This window comes from Ambystoma mexicanum, chromosome 1p (genome assembly GCF_040938575.1).
Source record: "Ambystoma mexicanum isolate Mex_15411 chromosome 1p, UKY_AmexF1_1, whole genome shotgun sequence".
Lineage (NCBI taxonomy): Eukaryota > Metazoa > Chordata > Amphibia > Caudata > Ambystomatidae > Ambystoma > Ambystoma mexicanum.
In genome coordinates this window covers 38,757,993-38,768,312 of record NC_090921.1, presented here as the reverse complement: position 1 = coordinate 38,768,312, position 10,320 = coordinate 38,757,993, and the positions used below count along the sequence as shown (strand labels likewise).

The following is a 10,320-nucleotide window of genomic DNA, read 5'->3' as shown; positions in this document are numbered from 1 at the left end:
AGGTGATGGCTGGAAGGTTTAGACAGAATCTTAACCACTGGCATTGCTCGGGGCAACCCTCCAGACCATCGTTCTTCACCTGCCAAGCCATTACAGAAGGGGAAAGACCATATGCAAATCAGGCTTGGCCCCACCCCAAAAGGGGAAGTCCAGCCCGAACTGCTAGGTCACATCCCTTCTGCACGAGACCACAGGCATCCCCAAACATGTTTCACCCTTGTTGAGGCTCATCAGTGAGGAGTAGCTTGGGTCTCTAGGCCCAGCAGGCACGGGACCCACGTCTGGGCACACCCGTCCCACTCGGGGTGACAAAGCAAAAACAAAGAGGTGATGGCTGGAAGGTTTAGACAGAATCTTAACCACTGGCATTGCTCGGGGCAACCCTCCAGACCATCGTTCTTCACCTGCCAAGCCATTACAGAAGGGGAAAGACCATATGCAAATCAGGCTTGGCCCCACCCCAAAAGGGGAAGTCCAGCCCGAACTGCTAGGTCACATCCCTTCTGCACGAGACCACAGGCATCCCCAAACATGTTTCACCCTTGTTGAGGCTCATCAGTGAGGAGTAGCTTGGGTCTCTAGGCCCAGCAGGCACGGGACCCACGCCTGGGCATACCCGTCCCACTCGGGGTGACAAAGCAAAAACAAAGAGGTGATGGCTGGAAGGTTTAGACGGAATCTTAACCAATGGCATTGTTCGGGGCAACCCTCCAGACCATCGTTCTTTGCCTGCCAAGCCATTACAGAAGGGGAAAGACCATATGCAAATCAGGCCTGGCCCCACCCCAAAAGGGGAAGTCCAGCCCGAACTGCTAGGTCACATCCCTTCTGCACGAGACCACAGGCATCCCCAAACATGTTTCACCCTTGTTGGGGCTCATCAGTGAGGAGTAGCTTGGGTCTCTAGGCCCAGCAGGCACGGGACCCACGTCTGGGCATACCCGTCCCACTCGGGGTGACAAAGCAAAAACAAAGAGGTGATGGCTGGAAGGTTTAGACAGAATCTTAACCACTGGCATTGCTCGGGGCAACCCTCCAGACCATCGTTCTTCGCCTGCCAAGCCATTACAGAAGGGGAAAGACCATATGCAAATCAGGCTTGGCCCCACCCCAAAAGGGGAAGTCCAGCCCGAACTGCTAGGTCACATCCCTTCTGCACGAGACCACAGGCATCCCCAAACATGTTTCATCCTTGTTGGGGCTCATCAGTGAGGAGTAGCTTGGGTCTCTAGGCCCAGCAGGCACGGGACCCACGCTTGGGCATACCCGTCCCACTCGGGGTGACAAAGCAAAAACAAAGAGGTGATGGCTGGAAGGTTTAGACGGAATCTTAACCAATGGCATTGTTCGGGGCAACCCTCCAGACCATCGTTCTTTGCCTGCCAAGCCATTACAGAAGGGGAAAGACCATATGCAAATCAGGCTTGGCCCCACCCCAAAAGGGGAAGTCCAGCCCGAACTGCTAGGTCACATCCCTTCTGCACGAGACCACAGGCATCCCCAAACATGTTTCACCCTTGTTGGGGCTCATCAGTGAGGAGTAGCTTGGGTCTCTAGGCCCAGCAGGCACGGGACCCACGTCTGGGCATACCCGACCCACTCGGGGTGACAAAGCAAAAACAAAGAGGTGATGGCTGGAAGGTTTAGACAGAATCTTAACCACTGGCATTGCTCGGGGCAACCCTCCAGACCATCGTTCTTTGCCTGCCAAGCCCTTACAGAAGGGGAAAGACCATATGCAAATCAAGCTTGGCCCCACCCCAAAAGGGGAAGTCCAGCCCGAACTGCTAGGTCACATCCCTTTTGCACGAGACCACAGGCATCCCCAAACATGTTTCACCCTTGTTGGGGCTCATCAGTGAGGAGTAGCTTGGGTCTCTAGGCCCAGCAGGCACAGGACCCACGTCTGGGCATACCCGTCCCACTCGGGGTGACAAAGCAAAAACAAAGAGGTGATGGCTGGAAGGTTTAGACAGAATCTTAACCACTGGCATTGCTCGGGGCAACCCTCCAGACCATCGTTCTTCACCTGCCAAGCCATTACAGAAGGGGAAAGACCATATGCAAATCAGGCTTGGCCCCACCCCAAAAGGGGAAGTCCAGCCCGAACTGCTAGGTCACATCCCTTCTGCACGAGACCACAGGCATCCCCAAACATGTTTCACCCTTGTTGAGGCTCATCAGTGAGGAGTAGCTTGGGTCTCTAGGCCCAGCAGGCACGGGACCCACGTCTGGGCACACCCGTCCCACTCGGGGTGACAAAGCAAAAACAAAGAGGTGATGGCTGGAAGGTTTAGACAGAATCTTAACCACTGGCATTGCTCGGGGCAACCCTCCAGACCATCGTTCTTCACCTGCCAAGCCATTACAGAAGGGGAAAGACCATATGCAAATCAGGCTTGGCCCCACCCCAAAAGGGGAAGTCCAGCCCGAACTGCTAGGTCACATCCCTTCTGCACGAGACCACAGGCATCCCCAAACATGTTTCACCCTTGTTGAGGCTCATCAGTGAGGAGTAGCTTGGGTCTCTAGGCCCAGCAGGCACGGGACCCACGCCTGGGCATACCCGTCCCACTCGGGGTGACAAAGCAAAAACAAAGAGGTGATGGCTGGAAGGTTTAGACGGAATCTTAACCAATGGCATTGTTCGGGGCAACCCTCCAGACCATCGTTCTTTGCCTGCCAAGCCATTACAGAAGGGGAAAGACCATATGCAAATCAGGCTTGGCCCCACCCCAAAAGGGGAAGTCCAGCCCGAACTGCTAGGTCACATCCCTTCTGCACGAGACCACAGGCATCCCCAAACATGTTTCACCCTTGTTGGGGCTCATCAGTGAGGAGTAGCTTGGGTCTCTAGGCCCAGCAGGCACCGGACCCACGTCTGGGCATACCCGTCCTACTCGGGGTGACAAAGCAAAAACAAAGAGGTGATGGCTGGAAGGTTTAGACAGAATCTTAACCACTGGCATTGCTCGGGGCAACCCTCCAGACCATCGTTCTTTGCCTGCCAAGCCCTTACAGAAGGGGAAAGACCATATGCAAATCAAGCTTGGCCCCACCCCAAAAGGGGAAGTCCAGCCCGAACTGCTAGGTCACATCCCTTTTGCACGAGACCACAGGCATCCCCAAACATGTTTCACCCTTGTTGGGGCTCATCAGTGAGGAGTAGCTTGGGTCTCTAGGCCCAGCAGGCACGGGACCCACGTCTGGGCATACCCGTCCCACTCGGGGTGACAAAGCAAAAACAAAGAGGTGATGGCTGGAAGGTTTAGACAGAATCTTAACCACTGGCATTGCTCGGGGCAACCCTCCAGACCATCGTTCTTTGCCTGCCAAGCCATTACAGAAGGGGAAAGACCATATGCAAATCAGGCTTGGCCCCACCCCAAAAGGGGAAGTCCAGCCCGAACTGCTAGGTCACATCCCTTCTGCACGAGACCACAGGCATCCCCAAACATGTTTCACCCTTGTTGGGGCTCATCAGTGAGGAGTAGCTTGGGTCTCTAGGCCCAGCAGGCACGGGACCCACGTCTGGGCATACCCGTCCCACTCAGGGTGACAAAGCAAAAACAAAGAGGTGATGGCTGGAAGGTTTAGACAGAATCTTAACAACTGGCATTGCTCGGGGCAACCCTCCAGACCATCGTTCTTTGCCTGCCAAGCCATTACAGAAGGGGAAAGACCATATGCAAATCAGGCTTGGCCCCACCCCAAAAGGGGAAGTCCAGTCCGAACTGCTAGGTCACATCCCTTCTGCACGAGACCACAGGCATCCCCAAACATGTTTCACCCTTGTTGGGGCTCATCAGTGAGGAGTAGCTTGGGTCTCTAGGCCCAGCAGGCACGGGACCCACGTCTGGGCATACCCGTCACACTCGGGGTGACAAAGCAAAAACAAAGAGGTGATGGCTGGAAGGTTTAGAAAGAATCTTAACCACTGGCATTGCTCGGGGCAACCCTCCAGACCATCGTTCTTCGCCTGCCAAGCCATTACAGAAGGGGAAAGACCATATGCAAATCAGGCTTGGCCCCACCCCAAAAGGGGAAGTCCAGCCCGAACTGCTAGGTCACATCCCTTCTGCACGAGACCACAGGCATCCCCAAACATGTTTCACCCTTGTTGGGGCTCATCAGTGAGGAGTAGCTTGGGTCTCTAGGCCCAGCAGGCACGGGACCCACGTCTGGGCACACCCGTCCCACTCGGGGTGACAAAGCAAAAACAAAGAGGTGATGGCTGGAAGGTTTAGACAGAATCTTAACCACTGGCATTGCTCGGGGCAACCCTCCAGACCATCGTTTTTCACCTGCCAAGCCATTACAGAAGGGGAAAGACCATATGCAAATCAGGCTTGGCCCCACCCCAAAAGGGGAAGTCCAGCCCGAACTGCTAGGTCACATCCCTTCTGCACGAGACCACAGGCATCCCCAAACATGTTTCATCCTTGTTGGGGCTCATCAGTGAGGAGTAGCTTGGGTCTCTAGGCCCAGCAGGCACGGGACCCACGTCTGGGCATACCCGACCTACTCGGGGTGACAAAGCAAAAACAAAGAGGTGATGGCTGGAAGGTTTAGACAGAATCTTAACCACTGGCATTGCTCGGGGCAACCCTCCAGACCATCGTTCTTTGCCTGCCAAGCCCTTACAGAAGGGGAAAGACCATATGCAAATCAAGCTTGGCCCCACCCCAAAAGGGGAAGTCCAGCCCGAACTGCTAGGTCACATCCCTTTTGCACGAGACCACAGGCATCCCCAAACATGTTTCACCCTTGTTGGGGCTCATCAGTGAGGAGTAGCTTGGGTCTCTAGGCCCAGCAGGCACAGGACCCACGTCTGGGCATACCCGTCCCACTCGGGGTGACAAAGCAAAAACAAAGAGGTGATGGCTGGAAGGTTTAGACAGAATCTTAACCACTGGCATTGCTCGGGGCAACCACAGCCTGACTTATCATTTGCGGACACGTATTTCTTTCTTGTGAATACTATCCCACACTCTTTTTGGTATTTAGTTGAGAGGATTTGCAATAGCATTTTTTTAGTCTAGGCTCTTTTATCTGACAAGACGCCACTAGGACTGCCTTATTATTATTTGATGGTCGTAGCTTTATCCCATCTTAGATATAGTTTTTGATTAGGCGTTTTTCCAACCTGTAGAAGCAGTTTAATAAACACCCTTGGACTGTGGTCACTTGTGTCTGCCTTTACTGTTGCCACCATGAGTTCCTCACAGTTTCCACAAATTGAAATTTGGATAGAAACCAATTGTCTCAGTTTGAAAGCCTCAAAAACAGAGTCGCTAATAATACCTGCACGACTATCTGCGACTTCCACTTTCAATGTCTCACAAGTAGTTACATTTCACAAAGTAAACATCAAATTCCAGAAATCAGTACATAATTTGAGAGTCTATTTTGACTCTCATTTTCAAATGACCCAACATCTCAATAAAGAAGTTAGTTCTTCTAACTACTACCTGATACAGAGACAAATGAGGCCTTTTAACTCGGAGCATCACGCAGCATCCATAGCTCCAGCAGCTATTAGTTCCAGAATTGACTACGGAAATGCATTATTGTTTGGAGCACCCCAATATGCGACAACCATTGTGACGAATCACAGGATTCTGTCACTTCTCCCCAAGGGGAGTCTTTCCTTGTGAATCTGGGGAGGTGAACCTGCTACGCAATACCCTCCCAAGGATTGAGGCAAGCCGACCTCACTGGGAAAGAATCCCCTTTGGGGACAAGGACTCCTATTCCAGTAAGGAACTCCCTAAACTCAAGATCATCATGCCCTCTTTTACAAGATCTTGTGAAGGAAGACAGTAAGACCAAGCCCAGGTTTGTTATTGTCAACCAAGTATACCGTTAAGATCCCTAAGAGAAACTGAGTCAGGGCACTCCCGTTTTCTTGAATGTTTACCATAACAACGGCTGTCTGTATAATTAGTCCTTCATTTGTGTTGAGAACCGTTACTATGGTTACCTTAGAGACACTGGATCCATCACAAGACCTTCATTTGCTGTCGCAGACCCGACCCACAAGACACATATCCTTGCACAAAGGGTACGACTCGATTCTATACATTGATCGCGTCATTGCGATGTGTACACAATACAGCTATTTACCCTTATTATATCAGCTAGTGCTTTTTCACACGGTTTTGCAGCGCGTCACTTTAGTGTCCTACGCATTCTCCACGGTGACCATTCTGGAACTCGACCATCCACGAGCTTCCCGTTTCTATGGACAGACCTGCAGTTTAAAGCCCATTCTCATACATTACAGGTAATCATTTAGACACACTTTTATGAATAATTAAAAATGTGCCTTTTAGAACCTTTTAGGAACTGAAAGAGTCACATCAGAATGAGCTTCTTTTTCAGGATGAAAAGCATATTTCTTTCATACATGGTTTTATAACCATTGTGACAACATGGGTAATTATGTTCAATTTTTGTATGTACAACACAACCGTAGTTAGACTATTCTCTTTACGTGCCATTTTCTGGTTACTTTCTCTATAGACACATTACCACAACGGGACCTCGTGAGCCATACACTACTTTCAAGTGGAATTCCCTTGTTGTTTTTAGGTAGTGCTCTCTATATTCTTTTTTTCACTTGACTCTATTCCATTAACAGTCACACCTTAACGAGGCATATGCTGCACATTTCTCACAATTAACAGAGCACACGGTGTACCATTTGGGTTTAGGGTTTCTTTCCTTTAATATTACTTTATTTCACATGGTTGGGAGTAATTCCCATACACATTTGCTTTATCTTGGCCCTATATCGCTTTTGTTTATAGTAATAAGATTGAGGCAACGTTTGATGGATGTTCTATTGGACGTTCAGTACTTTTAATTATGTTCATGCCCTGATGATTGAAGTAAGTACTGATACATTGTCATCATTTGAAATTGCCTATACACTTGAAAAACATAGTTATGCATTATACTGACAGACTGTCAATATTATAGCGCAGATGAAGGAAATGCGCCTGATGAAGGGAACCTGAATCCCGAAACGCGTTGTGCTGACGACTACAAATATAAAGGAAAACGCTTTTTCACATTGAATTTATGTTGAATTGTATTATTATTATTGTTACCACAGAGACACATTATTGAGTCCCATAGGCCGCCAGAGTACACAACTCATTAAGTTTAAAGCACTCATGATTGTATTTAAAGCTCTTTATTTGCAGCACAAATTCCGGTTGTACTCTGAGATCCAGCTACACCTCGACTGCAAGTATCATGACATGAAAGCGCTCTGGAGCATTGGGGCGATCTTATCACGTGCAGGCAGCCGAGCTCTGGAAGACTCTCCTAAAGGACCTCCACAGAAGAGCTTCCTCGTGACTTTGGGCTTCTTCTGCTGGTCGCTGGCACTCCCCAATGCTAAGTCCACAGCACAGCAGAGAGATGTGAAGAAGGGCCAGTGTTTATTTCTACTTCCGGGTGACATGGTCTCATTCACTTCCGGTGTCAATGAGGCTTCCCCGGATGTTTTTCCCGCCGCTCGCGCGCTGCAGAGGAAATACTATAGGTGAGCACGGTTCAGGGCACACGGTGCTGAGGCAGAGAGGCACGCGGTGCTGAGGCACGGAGGCACACGGGCCTAAAAAAGGGAGGCAGATTTTCAGCATAAAAACCACTGCCAGGTCAGAGGGGAAAAATAAGCGCAACGCTCCTTCAAAACAAGCCCAAAACACGCGGCCTCCCATTCAAACAAGCGCAGGCCTAAAACACTGCGGATAGGCCTCAAAAGTCAGACACACAGCAACATACATAATATGGTAGAACAATAGGAATGTATTCTCAATTTTAATATTCTGACAATTAGTGTCTCTGTGAGTCTGTCTCCCCTCTGGTCCTTGGTGAGTTGCTCCCCTTTGGTCCTCAGCTCTGTGAGTCTGTCACAGTCTCCCCTCTGGTCCTTGGTGAGTTGCTCCCCTTTGGTCCTCAGCTCTGTGAGTCTGTCTCCCCTCTGGTCCTTGGTGAGTTGCTCCCCTTTGGTCCTCAGCTCTGTGAGTCTGTCACAGTCTCCCCTCTGGTCCTTGGTGAGTTGCTCTCCTTTGGTCCTTAGCTCTGTGAGTCTGTCTTCCCTCTGGTCCTTGGTGAGTTGCTCCCCTTTGGTCCTCAGCTCTGTGAACCTGTCTCCCCTCTGGCCCTTGGTGAGTTGGTCCCCTTTGGTCCTCAGCTCTGTGAGTCGGTCTCCCCTCTGGCCCTTGGTGAGTTGCTCCCCTTTGGTCCTCAGCTCTGTGAGTCGGTCTCCCCTCTGGTCCTTGGTGAGTTGCTCCCCTTTGGTCCCCAGCTCTGTGAGTCTGTCTTCCCTCTGGTCCTTGGTGAGTTGCTCCCCTTTGGTCCTCAGCTCTGTGAGTCTGTCTCCCCTCTGGCCCTTGGTGAGTTGCTCCCCTTTGGTCCTCAGCTCTGTGAGTCTGTCTCCCCTCTGGTCCTTGGTGAGTTGCTCCCCTTTGGTCCTCAGCTCTGTGAGTCTGTCTCCCCTCTGGCCCTTGGTGAGTTGCTCCCCTTTGGTCCTCAGCTCTGTGAGTCTGTCTCCCCTCTGGTCCTTGGTAAGTTGCTCCGCTTTGGTCCTCAGCCCTGTGAGTCTGTCTCCCATCTGGGCTTTGGCTCTCTTGCATAGCTGCCAGGGAGCCTCACATCATATCATAGCTCTCAACCATTTGTCTCGCAAAGGCGGGTGAAATCACCCGATTTTGTTTTTGGCGGGTGAGACGCCCATTGGAGTGAATGGGCGTGCAGGAGGCTTGGCGGGTGAGTCAGCCCTTTGCAAGGCGGGTGACACCCGCCAAAAGCGGGTGAGTTGAGAGCTATGTCATATGTGACAATGTGGGTCAGTCTCTGCATTTCCTTTTGAATGCTAGACTGACATTTTGGTCCTTCCCATTATATAGGTATGCGCCTACAAGTACCAGCATGCACGTGAAAACCAAGGTCTGTATCCTGGTATCATGCATGCAAAGGGTCCATTGGGCAGCTTTGCCCTTGTGAGGTGCTCCTCTGGCCTATCGTGCCTCTGGTCCTTGATTGCATGGTGAGTCATTTTCCTCTGATCCAGGGCTCACTTGCAGAGATGCCAAATGTCATATGTGACAACGTAAGCCACTCTGTGCAGTTCTCGTTCAATGCTGGGTTTGGTATTTTTGTTCTTCCCACTATAAGTATGGGCCTAAATGTACCAGAATGCAAAGGGAACGTCCTGGTCTGGCTCATGGTGTCACGTCTAACACACAACGTTTCAGAGCGCGACAAGAGAAGGGGAAAAGGGTAGAGCATAACAACGATCTTACTAGGCCCAGTGACATTGAGAACGTGCAAGTGCATCAGAGAGGGGGGGGGCAGAAAGACATGGAAGGGGGGAGAAAAAGGAGTGTGTGGAGCAAGGAGAAAACCGATAAATAATAATAAATTAATGAATAATAAAGGCAACAAACAATGGTAGTGCAACCAGCAAGTGGCAAGTGCTGGGTTTAAGGCAGCAGACTGGGTAGGTCTGATAAGTGCAGGAAGGAAAGCGGGGGGACTGTATGGGTACAGATACAGACCCAGTACAAGGGATGGCCCGGAGGCAGTGCCCGAGGGTGGCAGGGTGAGCAGGTACCTGGGCCCGGAGGACAGAGGGTAGACAGGTGCACGGTGCCTCTGGTCTATCACTTCTCTAATCGTTGACTGCCTGGTGAGTCACTCTACTGTGGTCAGTGGTAAAACAGACTCTGGTCATTGGCTCCCTTGTGAGTTTCATCTCTGGTAGCATCATGGCAGCTTGGGTTGTGGTTGTCTTTGCGGGTGCAAGTCCGTCTGCATTGTACCATAATACCAAGCTGTGATTTGTCATTTCTTTTGCTAAAAAATGGTTTCAAATATATGCAAATAATCCCATGTAAAATTCGGCAGTGCTAGATCAGTCCTCATTTTAACTTTGTATTCTGGGACCTCTTGCCCCACAGTGTCTAAATAAAGAAAGCGATCTATCGGAGCGTATAACAACTGTTAAGACAGATTACCTTTATGTGTAATTTTCCACCCATTTGTAAACCCCCCCCAACTTTTTGCTGTTGTCTGACCATCCTAGCCTGACTTTTGCCAGTGGAGCCCAGCCTTCTGCTGCACTCCGCTGGGCTTTTGCTCATTTTGTTATGGGGAAAGTGACATGGCCTTAAGACAGTCAGTACTGGGAGACTTTGTTTCCCTTAGTCTTTCACTTTGTTGCTATTCGTTAGTAACCTTTTATCAGTGCACAAAGTACCTTATGGTACAGGGCGCTGGGGTCCCTTTTTCATTTTCAAGGTC

At 50.4% G+C, this 10,320-nt stretch overlaps 1 protein-coding gene across 1 annotated transcript in view; it reads left to right on the top strand.

The window, feature by feature from the left end:
- The first annotated feature begins 7,495 nt into the window (after positions 1–7,495).
- Positions 7,496–10,320, top strand: part of LOC138565612 (zinc finger protein 271-like) — a 133,187-nt gene continuing 130,362 nt past the window's right edge. The window contains exon 1 of the mRNA XM_069642992.1: positions 7,496–7,555. The gene's annotated coding sequence lies outside the window, so the exon portion shown is untranslated. The remainder of the gene's footprint in view (positions 7,556–10,320) is intronic.